Below are 12,140 nucleotides of genomic sequence, written 5' to 3'. Positions count from 1 at the left end.
CTTTATATATTCAACATATTCGAAAAGTACTAAACAGTCACTGTTAACGGATTTACCCTAAAGTAAGGGCAGAAATTCATGAGGAATAGCCACAGGCCATGGTCGCAGCCTCCCAAAGACTATACTATACAGCAGTGTACTTGTGGCTGTGTTAACCATTAAAAGACTGTCACAAATTGACATACGGGCCTTATTTTAGCTGTAGTGTAAATGCAGGTATTGCATCATCTTTTTGTAAATTTTTGACTTATTGAGGTAAATGTCAGATTTTACGCATGAAATACCTCTCATGTTTTTCTGTATTTCATAACTTAAATTTCCATGTAAATTTCATTAAATTCTGTTCAGTAATAAGAAAGTTGATATTTTATAAACTTCAGTAATTTATGTTTTTATCCCCAAAACCACTATAATGGGCCTCAAATTGTCAATTTAAATTCGCGCCAAAGTAGTTAGATTTCCCGGCTATATCGTGAATCCCGTGAAAATGACAATAGTCGGAGTCCACGGCTTAGCCGTGAATCCCATGAAATTTAGTATTTGGCGGGACATTATCCTTTAAATAGACTGGACTAGATATGCCTTGCGCACACCACCTTCCGACTTTATAGACGAATCTATGTCTGAATTATTTTCTTGCTAGAAATTTATGCTCGATCGAGGTAAGAAATTTATTTGTTAGATTTTTGTATGATTTTTGCATTACGATTTTTATTTGGTAAATTTTTGTGCATTCTACAGAATTCTGTAACATTTACTTTACGGCATATGATTTTGGCTAGTTTCGGTATGTCAGGATGATTTATTAAATTTTTCAGACTTTTGTAAATTATTTGGAAAGAGGAATCTAAAATGTTTCATTTATACAAGATGTAAAATTTGTACTGAAATTTGTAACATGATAATTGTAAAGCACTGTTTCAAAAACTTATGTCAAATATTTTGTTAATTATGGAACGCCATCACTGCACTGTATTGTTATGTATAACTCTATATGGCAAGTCTAGTACCATGTATGTAATATATTATTGTAATATGAAATTGTGTGACAGTCTATTGCATACACATACAATGTCCGTTTTATTGTATGGCATTAGATATTATATGGATGCCAACTATCATATAACGTTTGATTTATATTGAATTTTGTTAATTTGTAGTTGTAAATAATAGCTGCAGTTTATCATGTCCGTATCTATAATGTTTCCTCATATACTTTTCATATCATTTCATACTTTAACTTTAGTCTTTTAAGTAAGTAATCTTTGTAATAATGGAAGTAATTAGTGACGTATTTTTAATCATGTGACGTCTGAACTTAGTAGCACATATGTTTTGTATAAGTAGCACGTATTATTTATGGGAGCCTACGGAGGTATGGTGTACCCAAAGGAGCAGTTTTATGCCCTGACTTATTTGTTTTGCTATGGTGCTTACCATATGTTATATATTTTAGCTTCTTCCGCCAGACGATTTTACCTGGTGATGTCATAACCCGGAAGTACAATGCCCGAGGTTCACTTGTCTTCACTCGCCTGGATGTGATATTCCCAGCGCAGAGCTTACGTCCCATGGTTGTGCCGTAAACCGCAAAGACGCTGATTTTTGTTATCCTCTGAAGTCAGCTCAGGGATGCAATCACCTACCACCATAGGGAGCCAACACGGAATCAACGTATTCACGGTTTAAAGGGACTGTATTTTGAATTTAGAAATCTGTTTTGTTTGTGCTACTTAAAGTTCACAATTACATTAAAGACCTGTGTCACGTCAGATTAGAATGGAAGTATAAGAACTTTTGTATCTAGAGATACTGAACTTTTTTTTTCTTTCTGATAATCAGTTTTTTTTTTCTTTTCATATCTATTCATTGTTAATAATCATCTTTTGTAAATAAATTTGTAAATATTGTAAAGGGTGTTGATTTGTTCTGATGGTTACTGTCGCCGGTACGGCCTTTCCTGTCACAAAGACGCGCACCAAACTTAAATTATAACGGCACTTTGTATGGCTAAATGCTGCTCCACACCTAGCATGTAATAAATCAGTTGCGAGTGATTCTGGAACTACTGGGTTATCTACAGTGACCATACTTATTCTTGAGCAAAGAAGCAAACAATTGTAGTGAGAATGATTTTGATAATATCATGATATCTCTTACTGCATTGTTTACACAGCTTTAGATCATACTGAGCGCAAATACGAGATGGTGGAACAAAATTGATAAAAATCCAGTGAGTGTCTGGTTCTTCTCAATATATAAGATATGTAGCACACATGTCAGGCAACGTCAGTAGGTTTTACCCTGTGTTTGGTTTTCTTTTGTTCCTTTGAACCAAACAATTAAAGCGACATTAAGGTACTCTTAATTAACATTTTCCTGAAAGTAACTGCCATTCGTCAGGTTCATCAAACAGATTAAATGAATATTTTTTTCTCTATTGACTGAACTTCAATATGCAGGATTGTTTATTTGAATGCTGATTTTGCAATCGCAAAAGTGCAATATCAGTACTTTAATCTGTTACGTATTGATATCTTGTAATGGAATGAGATGTTTTGCATTATTCAGAATGCCCCCAATTGACCCTTGAAAATCTAAATAGATATTGACATTTTCTAATATGATCACTTACAAAGCGGATATCAAGCTATCTGCGCCAGTGTATTTCATGACAACTAACAAATTTCTTAAAGCTTCTCAAAATTCTAGCTCTGCTTTTCGATTAAAAATATTCATGTAATAATACGTATGAAGCATTCCATTTCTGAGTGGTGTGCATTAACAAAAATCCTGGAACTTTCGAATAATACTATTATCATACAGAACAAGAACTGATGCCTCACTTGATGGCTGTCGGAGGCACCTAGGCATACAACTCTATATGCTGTGGACTTGACCTTTGGTATTACGAACTCAAATAACAGGAGACAGCTACTGATCACAGACAATTAATGGAAGCATTCCATCTCTGAGTGGTGTGCATTAACAAAAATCCTGGAACTTTCGAATAATACTATTATCATACAGAACAAGAACTGATGCCTCACTTGATGGCTGTCTGAGGCACCTAGGCATACAACTCTATATGCTGTGGACTTGACCTTTGGTATTACGAACTCAAATAACAGGAGACAGCTACTGATCACAGACAATTAATGGAAGCATTCCATCTCTGAGTGGTGTGCATTAACAAAAATCCTGGAACTTTCGAATAATACTATTATCATACAGAACAAGAACTGATGCCTCACTTGATGGCTGTCGGAGGAACCTAGGCATACAACTCTATATGCTGTGGACTTGACCTTCGGTATTACGAACTCAAATAACAGGAGACAGCTACTGATCACAGACAATTAATGGAAGCATTCCATCTCTGAGTGGTGTGCATTAACAAAAATCCTGGAACTTTCGAATAATACTATTATCATACAGAACAAGAACTGATGCCTCACTTGATGGCTGTCTGAGGCACCTAGGCATACAACTCTATATGCTGTGGACTTGACCTTTGGTATTACGAACTCAAATAACAGGAGACAGCTACTGATCACAGACAATTAATGGAAGCATTCCATCTCTGAGTGGTGTGCATTAACAAAAATCCTGGAACTTTCGAATAATACTATTATCATACAGAACAAGAACTGATGCCTCACTTGATGGCTGTCGGAGGCACCTAGGCATACAACTCTATATGCTGTGGACTTGACCTTTCGTATTACGAACTCAAATAACAGGAGACAGCTACTGATCAGACAATTAATGGAAGCATTCCATCTCTGAGTGGTGTGCATTAACAAAAATCCTGGAACTTTCGAATAATACTATTATCACACAGAACAAGAACTGATGCCTCACTTGATGGCTGTCTGAGGCACCTAGGCATACAACTCTATATGCTGTGGACTTGACCTTTGGTATTACGAACTCAAATAACAGGAGGCAGCTACTGATCACAGACAATTAATGGAAGCATTCCATCTCTGAGTGTTCTGCATTAACAAAAATCCTGGAACTTTCGAATAATACTATTATCATACAGAACAAGAACTGATGCCTCACTTGATGGCTGTCTGAGGCACCTAGGCATACAACTCTATATGCTGTGGACTTGACCTTTGGTATTACGAACTCAAATAACAGGAGGCAGCTACTGATCACAGACAATTAATGGAAGCATTCCATCTCTGAGTGGTGTGCATTAACAAAAATCCTGGAACTTTCGAATAATACTATTATCATACAGAACAAGAACTGATGCCTCACTTGATGGCTGTCGGAGGCACCTAGGCATACAACTCTATATGCTGTGGACTTGACCTTTCGTATTACGAACTCAAATAACAGGAGACAGCTACTGATCAGACAATTAATGGAAGCATTCCATCTCTGAGTGGTGTGCATTAACAAAAATCCTGGAACTTTCGAATAATACTATTATCATACAGAACAAGAACTGATGCCTCACTTGATGGCTGTCTGAGGCACCTAGTCATACAACTCTATATGCTGTGGACTTGACCTTTGGTATTACGAACTCAAATAACAGGAGACAGCTACTGATCACAGACAATTAATGGAAGCATTCCATCTCTGAGTGTTGTGCATTAACAAAAATCCTGGAACTTTCGAATAATACTATTATCATACAGAACAAGAACTGATGCCTCACTTGATGGCTGTCTGAGGCACCTAGGCATACAACTCTATATGCTGTGGACTTGACCTTTGGTATTACGAACTCAAATAACAGGAGACAGCTACTGATCACAGACAATTAATGGAAGCATTCCATCTCTGAGTGTTGTGCATTAACAAAAATCCTGGAACTTTCGAATAATACTATTATCATACAGAACAAGAACTGATGCCTCACTTGATGGCTGTCTGAGGCACCTAGGCATACAACTCTATATGCTAGGGACTTGACATTTGGTATTACGAACTCAAATAACAGGAGACAGCTACTGATCACAGACAATCAATGGAAGCATTCCATCTCTGAGTGTTGTGCATTAACAAAAATCCTGAAACATTCGAATAATACTATTATCATACAGAACAAGAACTGATGCCTCACTTGATGGCTGTCGGAGGCACCTAGGCATACAACTCTATATGCTAGGGACTTGACATTTGGTATTACGAACTCAAATAACAGGAGACAGCTACTGATCACAGACAATCAATGGAAGCATTCCATCTCTGAGTGTTGTGCATTAACAAAAATCCTGAAACATTCGAATAATACTATCATCATACAGAACAAGAACTGATGCCTCACTTGATGGCTATCTGAGGCATCTAGGCATACAACTCTATATGCTGTGGACTTGACCTTTGGTATTACGAACTCAAATAACAGGATACAGCTACTGATCACAGACACTCATCGACGGTCAAAGCATTATTGCGTTATTGATCAGAAATCGTTTCTAAACTCATGGTCACTGACACTGACACTTGAGGTACTAGAACGAAATAGCGGGATCATCTCAGGTCCTGAATTTGGAAGACTGTAAGCCCAAAAATGCTCCAGATGTTGATATAAAGCTTAATGTCTCTGTGACTTTGACATTTGACCTATTTACTCTGAAACAATAAAAGTAGTTTGGTAACCACTGGAAATATTTCTATGACGCAAAGCATTCTCCAGTTTATGATCTGAAAAAAAGTTATACGTCTCAAGGTCTGTCTGACATTGACCTTTAACCTAATATTTATCCCCCATCTGCAAAAAATAGGGGGTCAAATGTTGACTATAAGCAGAAATTCTGTGAATTTTGACTACTGTAGGCTGATGCAGAAAATATAACAATACCAGAGAAATTTTACGGCCGCCAGACTGATATTGTGCGAGCTGAAAAGTAAATATTTTCCTATGAGGCACATGTTGGTGAACTGGTAAGTACATTGCCTTCAAAGCGATTCATAAGTTTATTGCCATTTTTCAAAACATACAACCATATATTACGGTTTTTGATATTCCAACGGACGAATCAGATTACATTGCTCCATCTATATCGGTTTCAAATTCAGTCCAGAGAACAGAATGGCTGCAATATTTCTCTATGGACTTACCGGTGTAAGCGTACATTTCATCTAAGAACAAAACGTGTTATTAGAAGTTTAATTTGACACATCAATTTACCGGACCCTGAATTTTTTCTAAGTAAGATGTTCAATCGTATTCAACATTGACACATACATGACACACACGCATGCACATCCATTATCTGAAAGGTATCTTACGAAGAAACTAGGAATAACATTTGTTTAATATTACATATTTTTAAGAAACCCATTAGATAGTCGATCAAAAAGTTACAAGAGACTGACACACATACTATTTTAGCTTCACTTAAATGGTATTTTCGTCTGAAGAATTATAATCATTCCATATTAACTGGTGGGGATTAAGAAGCCCGTCTGTCTTAAAAAATAACTGAAATGGGTCGAACATACAAATATCATTTGAATCTTTAACTACTTTCAGTGTTTCGAAATATCCTGAGCAATTCCATCAATATGAATATCTAAACACAAAAACACAGAGGAAATTACTGAAGATGTTTTTAAAAGAGGCATTACGTGTTAATCATATCCTTTTGCTATATGGTTGTCGGTGGTTAAGTTTTGATGGGGGTTTGTGTCACACCGACACAGGCTAAGTCATACAGTGACCTTTCCATAGTGAAGAAAGACCCTAGGAGCCCTTCATGGAATTGTTACAGAGATGACGAGCACCTGGGTAGAACCACAGACCTTCCATAAGCTAGTTGGATGGCTTCTTCACATGACGAATTCTATACAAAAGCGAGATTTCGAATCTAAATCGTTGAGTGGCAAGAAATTCGAAGTCAGCGACCTAAACCACACAGCCACAGAGGTGTTAAGGTGTTTCATAATAATTGCGGAGAAGCAATATAATATCCTTACAACTATATTATGTAAATACTTGCATCTTCTCAAATAAGCAAGTAAATATTTCAATTTTCTTTTTGCACGTTTCTATTACATTGCATGCATTATAAATGAGTGTGTGCCAATTAGCATGACTTTTCAGAAGAAAAGGCTCAGATTTCATCAATTTTGTTTCATTTTCAGAGGTGGTTAATCAAGATAAGTATGCAGACAATTCGGACTTGAACGTTTTATAATCATAATTATGTAACGCTTAAATACAGCTTTAACGTTTGCTAACTCGTTGTATCGTTGTATTTTTTGTTTTAAGAAATAATAAATCTGTTCCTACATTTTATCAGTTAATAAAATATGGGCAGGAGTTAGGATGCGTAATAATTAAAGCACGAGTGCGCAGCACGAGTGATTTAATTATTCGCATCCGAACGACCAGATGACCCAATATCAAATTCATCCAAGATTTTATTGAGGGTAATATTCTGACCAAGTTTCATTAAGATTGGGCCAAAATTGTGACCTCTAGAGTGTTAACAAGCTTTTCCTTTGATTTGACCTGGTGACCTAGTTTTTGACCCTAGATGACCCAATATCAAATTCTTCTAAGATTTTATTGAGGGTAACATTCTGACCAGGTTCCATTAAGATTGGGTTAAAATTGTGACCTCTAGAATGTTAACAAGCTTTTCCTTTGATTAGACCCGGTGACCTAGTTTTTGACCCCAGATGACCCAATATCAAAATCATTCAAGATTTTATTAAGGGTAACATTCTGACCAAGTTTCATGAAGATTGGGCCAAAATTGTGACCTCTAGAGTGTTAACAAGCTTTTCCTTTGATTTGACCTGGTGACCTAGTTTTTAACTCTAGATGACCCAATATCAAACTCATCCAAGATTTTATTGAGGGTAACATTCTGACCAAGTTTCATTAGGATTGGGCCAAAATTGTGACCTCTAGAGTATTAGCAGTCAAATTGTTGACGACAACGGACGGACGACTGACGGACGACGGACGGACAGACGACGACGGACGACGGACACAGGGCGATCACAAAAGCTCACCTTGAGCACTTCGTGCTCAGGTGAGCTAATAAACAATTCAACACATTTAGCATGAGAAACACTTTGAAAAACCAACATTTTACATAAAAGCTACAAAGATATTTTGGGGAAAAAATACCATGCATTAAAATAGTTGATTTTACAATAATTCTGTTTTTCGGCGAATTTTAACTTGCCAGGAAATGTCTAATTCCACAAAGGCACTATAATATACTGATTAGACAATAACAGAAATGTTCTGACGTAACATTACGTTTTGCTAGTTTCTATCTATCTGCTAAATTTTCTTTTTTAGAAAACGCATTGTTGGGGGTAGGGGGTTGATAGGAGGGGGCTGATAGGGAGGATTGTTGTAGTCTGCACATCGTCACATCACCACCTGCCATATTCCAAGTTTCAAGTAAATACCTTCAGTATTTTTAAGTTAAGCTCTGTACACAAAAATATGTTGGGCAGACTTGACCCTTGACCCTGTTGTGACCTTGACCTTTGACCCACCCGTGTTCATGCACTCGCAAATTGTCTTATCACTACCTACCTACCTACATGCCAAGTTTGAAGTCAATGGTTAATGAATGGTTAATAAGGTATGCTCCGGACACGAACTATGACGGACAGATTTGACTTTTGAGCTGAATTTGTGACCTTGTCATTAAACCTTCAGACCCGCTTCATGTGCACTACACATCATCTTATCGCTACTTACCTACAAGCCAAGTTTTGCATGGTTGTTTTAGTTATGCTCCGCACACAAAATATGATGGACAGTTTTGATCTTTTAGCTCAATTTTGACCTTGACCTTGTTTTGACTTTTTAGCTCAGTTTTTGACCATGACCGTGACCGGTTCAAGCGCTCTGCACCTCGTCTCTTCGCCATCTACCTATATGCCAAGTTTAAAGGCAATACCTTTAATGCTTATAAAGTTATGCTCCGGACACGAGACTGACGCACGCGCCATCACATAATACGTCCGGGCATATGAAAACGAGTAAACTTTCATAGATGTTCTAACGGACAAATTAAATTTCATTGCTTCTTCTATATCGATGTCAAATTCAGTATAGAGAAAAGGCTGTAATATTTTGACCAGACAATGTTACTGGTGTATACGTACATTTCATCTTCGAAGAAAATCTGTCATTACGATTTAAATTCAAAGCAACAATTAAGACCCTGTGAATTTCTTAGGTAAGTTGTTTAAACAGATTCAATACCGATACATACATGTAGGCATAGGAAATAGAGATCAATATAATTGCACCTTTACTAATCCTACCAGGTGTTCTGTATTACAAAAATGGATCTATTGTGACATTTTGATACAAGCAAAACTGTATTATCTGCACTATTATTTACCTACTGGTACTTCGTTTTATTATTGGCTTGTTAAAAGTTAATTTTTTACCATATGTAAGTTGACAGAATCATAGGAACCATGTCTTGAGGGGTAAATCAAACACAAATGAATAAATCCTTAATGATTTTGTTGTGCAAAAAAGTATGATATTGTGTCTTAAACAGTTTTCATTTTCCACTCAATTGTGTAATTGCAAGGGAAGTAAACTAATAGATCTCTACTTATAAGTACTAGCCCAAGGCAAGAGTTGTCATTCTTTGTGGATCACAACTTTAAATTAAAAATTAAAACTTCTGTTATTGATATTAACAAAACTATCATAAACTTCACATTTGTGAAATCATTTTTGGTTATTTCAAGGACTTGGAAATTAATTTCTAGACTTTATCTAATGTAGTTCTATCATTGAAAATTTTAGGGCCTATCTCTAATACATGTCACACATTATGCACATCCAGCCACTAAGAGACCGCTGAAAAAGAAACAGGGAATAGCATTTGTTAAAAATTGCCAGTTTTTTAAGTAGTTGTTTCCTCGAAAACGATAATTACATGCATTAGAAAGTCGATCAGAAAGTAAGAAGATTGGCACACATACTCTTTTAACTTAACTTAAATGGTATTTTATCTGAAGTATTATAATCATTCCACGTCAACCTGTCTGTCTTGCAACTGATTCGTTATTAAAATGGAACAAATACCAAATTTCATTTGAATCTTTAATATCCACTATTTTATCATATTCTGCACAAGTCTTTCAATACTAACCTTGAAATGAAATCAAAACGAAATGGAAAGCTTAGCATAAAAACTGAGGATCTGTGAAAAAACAATTTAATAGGGGTAAATTAATCATATGCGTTTACTATATGATTGTCAGAGGTAAAGATATTTGTTTGTTTGACGTCACAACGACACATTTAAAGGCATATGGTGATTATTTCCAGGGTATTGTAAAAGACACGAAGGGCACCTTGGTAGAACCACCGACCTTCCATAAGCCAGATGGATGGCTTCCTCACAGAAAGAAATAAGAGCCGCGTCATGAGAAAACCAACATAGTGCGTTTGCTACCAGCATGGATCCAGACCAGCCTAAGCTTCCGCGCAGTCTGGTCAGAATCCATGATGTGCGCTCACAGTTTCTCTAATTGCAACAGGCTTTGAATGCGAACAGCATGGATCCTGACTAGACTGCGCGGATGCAAAGCCACTATGTTGGTTTTCTCATGGCACGGCTCATATACTCCATAAGCGATGTTTCAAACTCATATCAGTCAGGGGAAAGTGATTCGAAGTTAGCGCCCTTACCCACACGGCCAGGTTAAATTGTTGTGTAACTAAATGCAAAATATACTCGCCGAGTAACAATATCAAAATTCCCTAAAACTATCAAGTAAATACTAGTACTCTTAACGTCTCAATAAAACAAATCCATGTATTAATTTACTTTTTTGCACATCTTCATGAGAAAACCAACATAGTGGCTTTGCGACCAGCATGGATCCAGACCAGCCTGCGCTTCCGCGCAGTCTGGTCAGAATCCATAATGTGCGCTCACAGTTTCTCTAATTGCAACAGGCTTTGAATGCGAACAGCATGGATCCCGACTAGACTGCGCGGATGCGCAGGCTGGTCTGGATCCATGCTGGTCGCAAAGTCACTATGTTGGTTTTCTCATGGCACGGCTCATATACTCCATAAGCGATGTTTCAAACTCATATCAGTCAGGGGAAAGTGATTCGAAGTCAGCGCCCTTACCCACACGGCCAGGTTAAATTGTTGTGTAACTAAATGCAAAATATACTCGCCGAGTAGCAATATCAAAATTCCCTAAAATACTAGTACTTTTAACTTCTCAATAAAACAAATCCATGTATTAATTTACTTTTTTGCACATCTTCATTACATTGCATGCATTATAAATGAGTGTGTACCAATTAACCTGGCTTTCAAGAGAATAAGGCTGAGATTTCATCAATATTGTTTCATTTTAAGGGTTGGTTAATTATGAAAACATGCGGGCAAAGCAGACTTGAACTTCTCTGCTATACTGCATTACCAACATCATAAGCCATAACTATTTAATACTTAACCAGTTTCAAGAATCAACATTTTTACAGCAGCAAAATTGTTTCGAGAATACTTGTGTGGATAAGTTCTATATTAAATGGATATTCTGCATCAATTCTTCTAAACTTTTCATGAATTTTTACGGCCATTACCCTAATTACTCAAGGGAAATAACCTGCTTATATAATGTGATTTGATGAGTGAACGCTGTTTGTTAACCTTAATTCAATCCAAGGTATTACCATTATAATGTAAAAAATTGTCAAGGTTACCAACAAAACAGGATTACACAATCACCGTCATATCCGGTTAAAAAATGTATTAAGTTGAACAAAATTTACTTTCTTGTTAAAACGTGTCAAAGACTGTATTTAATTCTTGCGTTTATATACAAAATGTAAAAATAGAAATAACTTCTTTGAGCTGTTATAGCATGGAATCCGATATAGGTACGTGTGTTTGCTTGTCAAGGCAGGTGATCAGATGAAATCCCATTTGTAATATTTACAGAAAGAAATGAATTTTATATAAAACGAATACAGCAATTCTAATGAATTCATTAACCTGGACGCGCCACTCCGCCGTGTCATAAATATTTGAAACATGATTAAGTGTTGTTCGTACTTAATGAAAACCATATAACTTCGTGAAATTTATTTAATGCGACAAACTTTATATTGATATTAACAATAAATTTACCCTGTCTCGAGCAGTGTTG

General features: G+C 36.5%; 1 protein-coding gene across 1 annotated transcript in view; it reads right to left on the bottom strand.

The window, feature by feature from the left end:
- The window catches only part of LOC123524911 (potassium voltage-gated channel subfamily B member 2-like), a 173,180-nt gene that overhangs the window by 131,694 nt on the left and 29,346 nt on the right, over positions 1-12,140 (bottom strand). The window lies entirely within an intron of this gene.

This window comes from Mercenaria mercenaria, chromosome 3, assembly GCF_021730395.1.
Source record: "Mercenaria mercenaria strain notata chromosome 3, MADL_Memer_1, whole genome shotgun sequence".
Classification (NCBI taxonomy): domain Eukaryota; kingdom Metazoa; phylum Mollusca; class Bivalvia; order Venerida; family Veneridae; genus Mercenaria; species Mercenaria mercenaria.
Note: the sequence above shows the minus strand (reverse complement) of the source record. Positions and strands in the feature narration are given on the sequence as shown.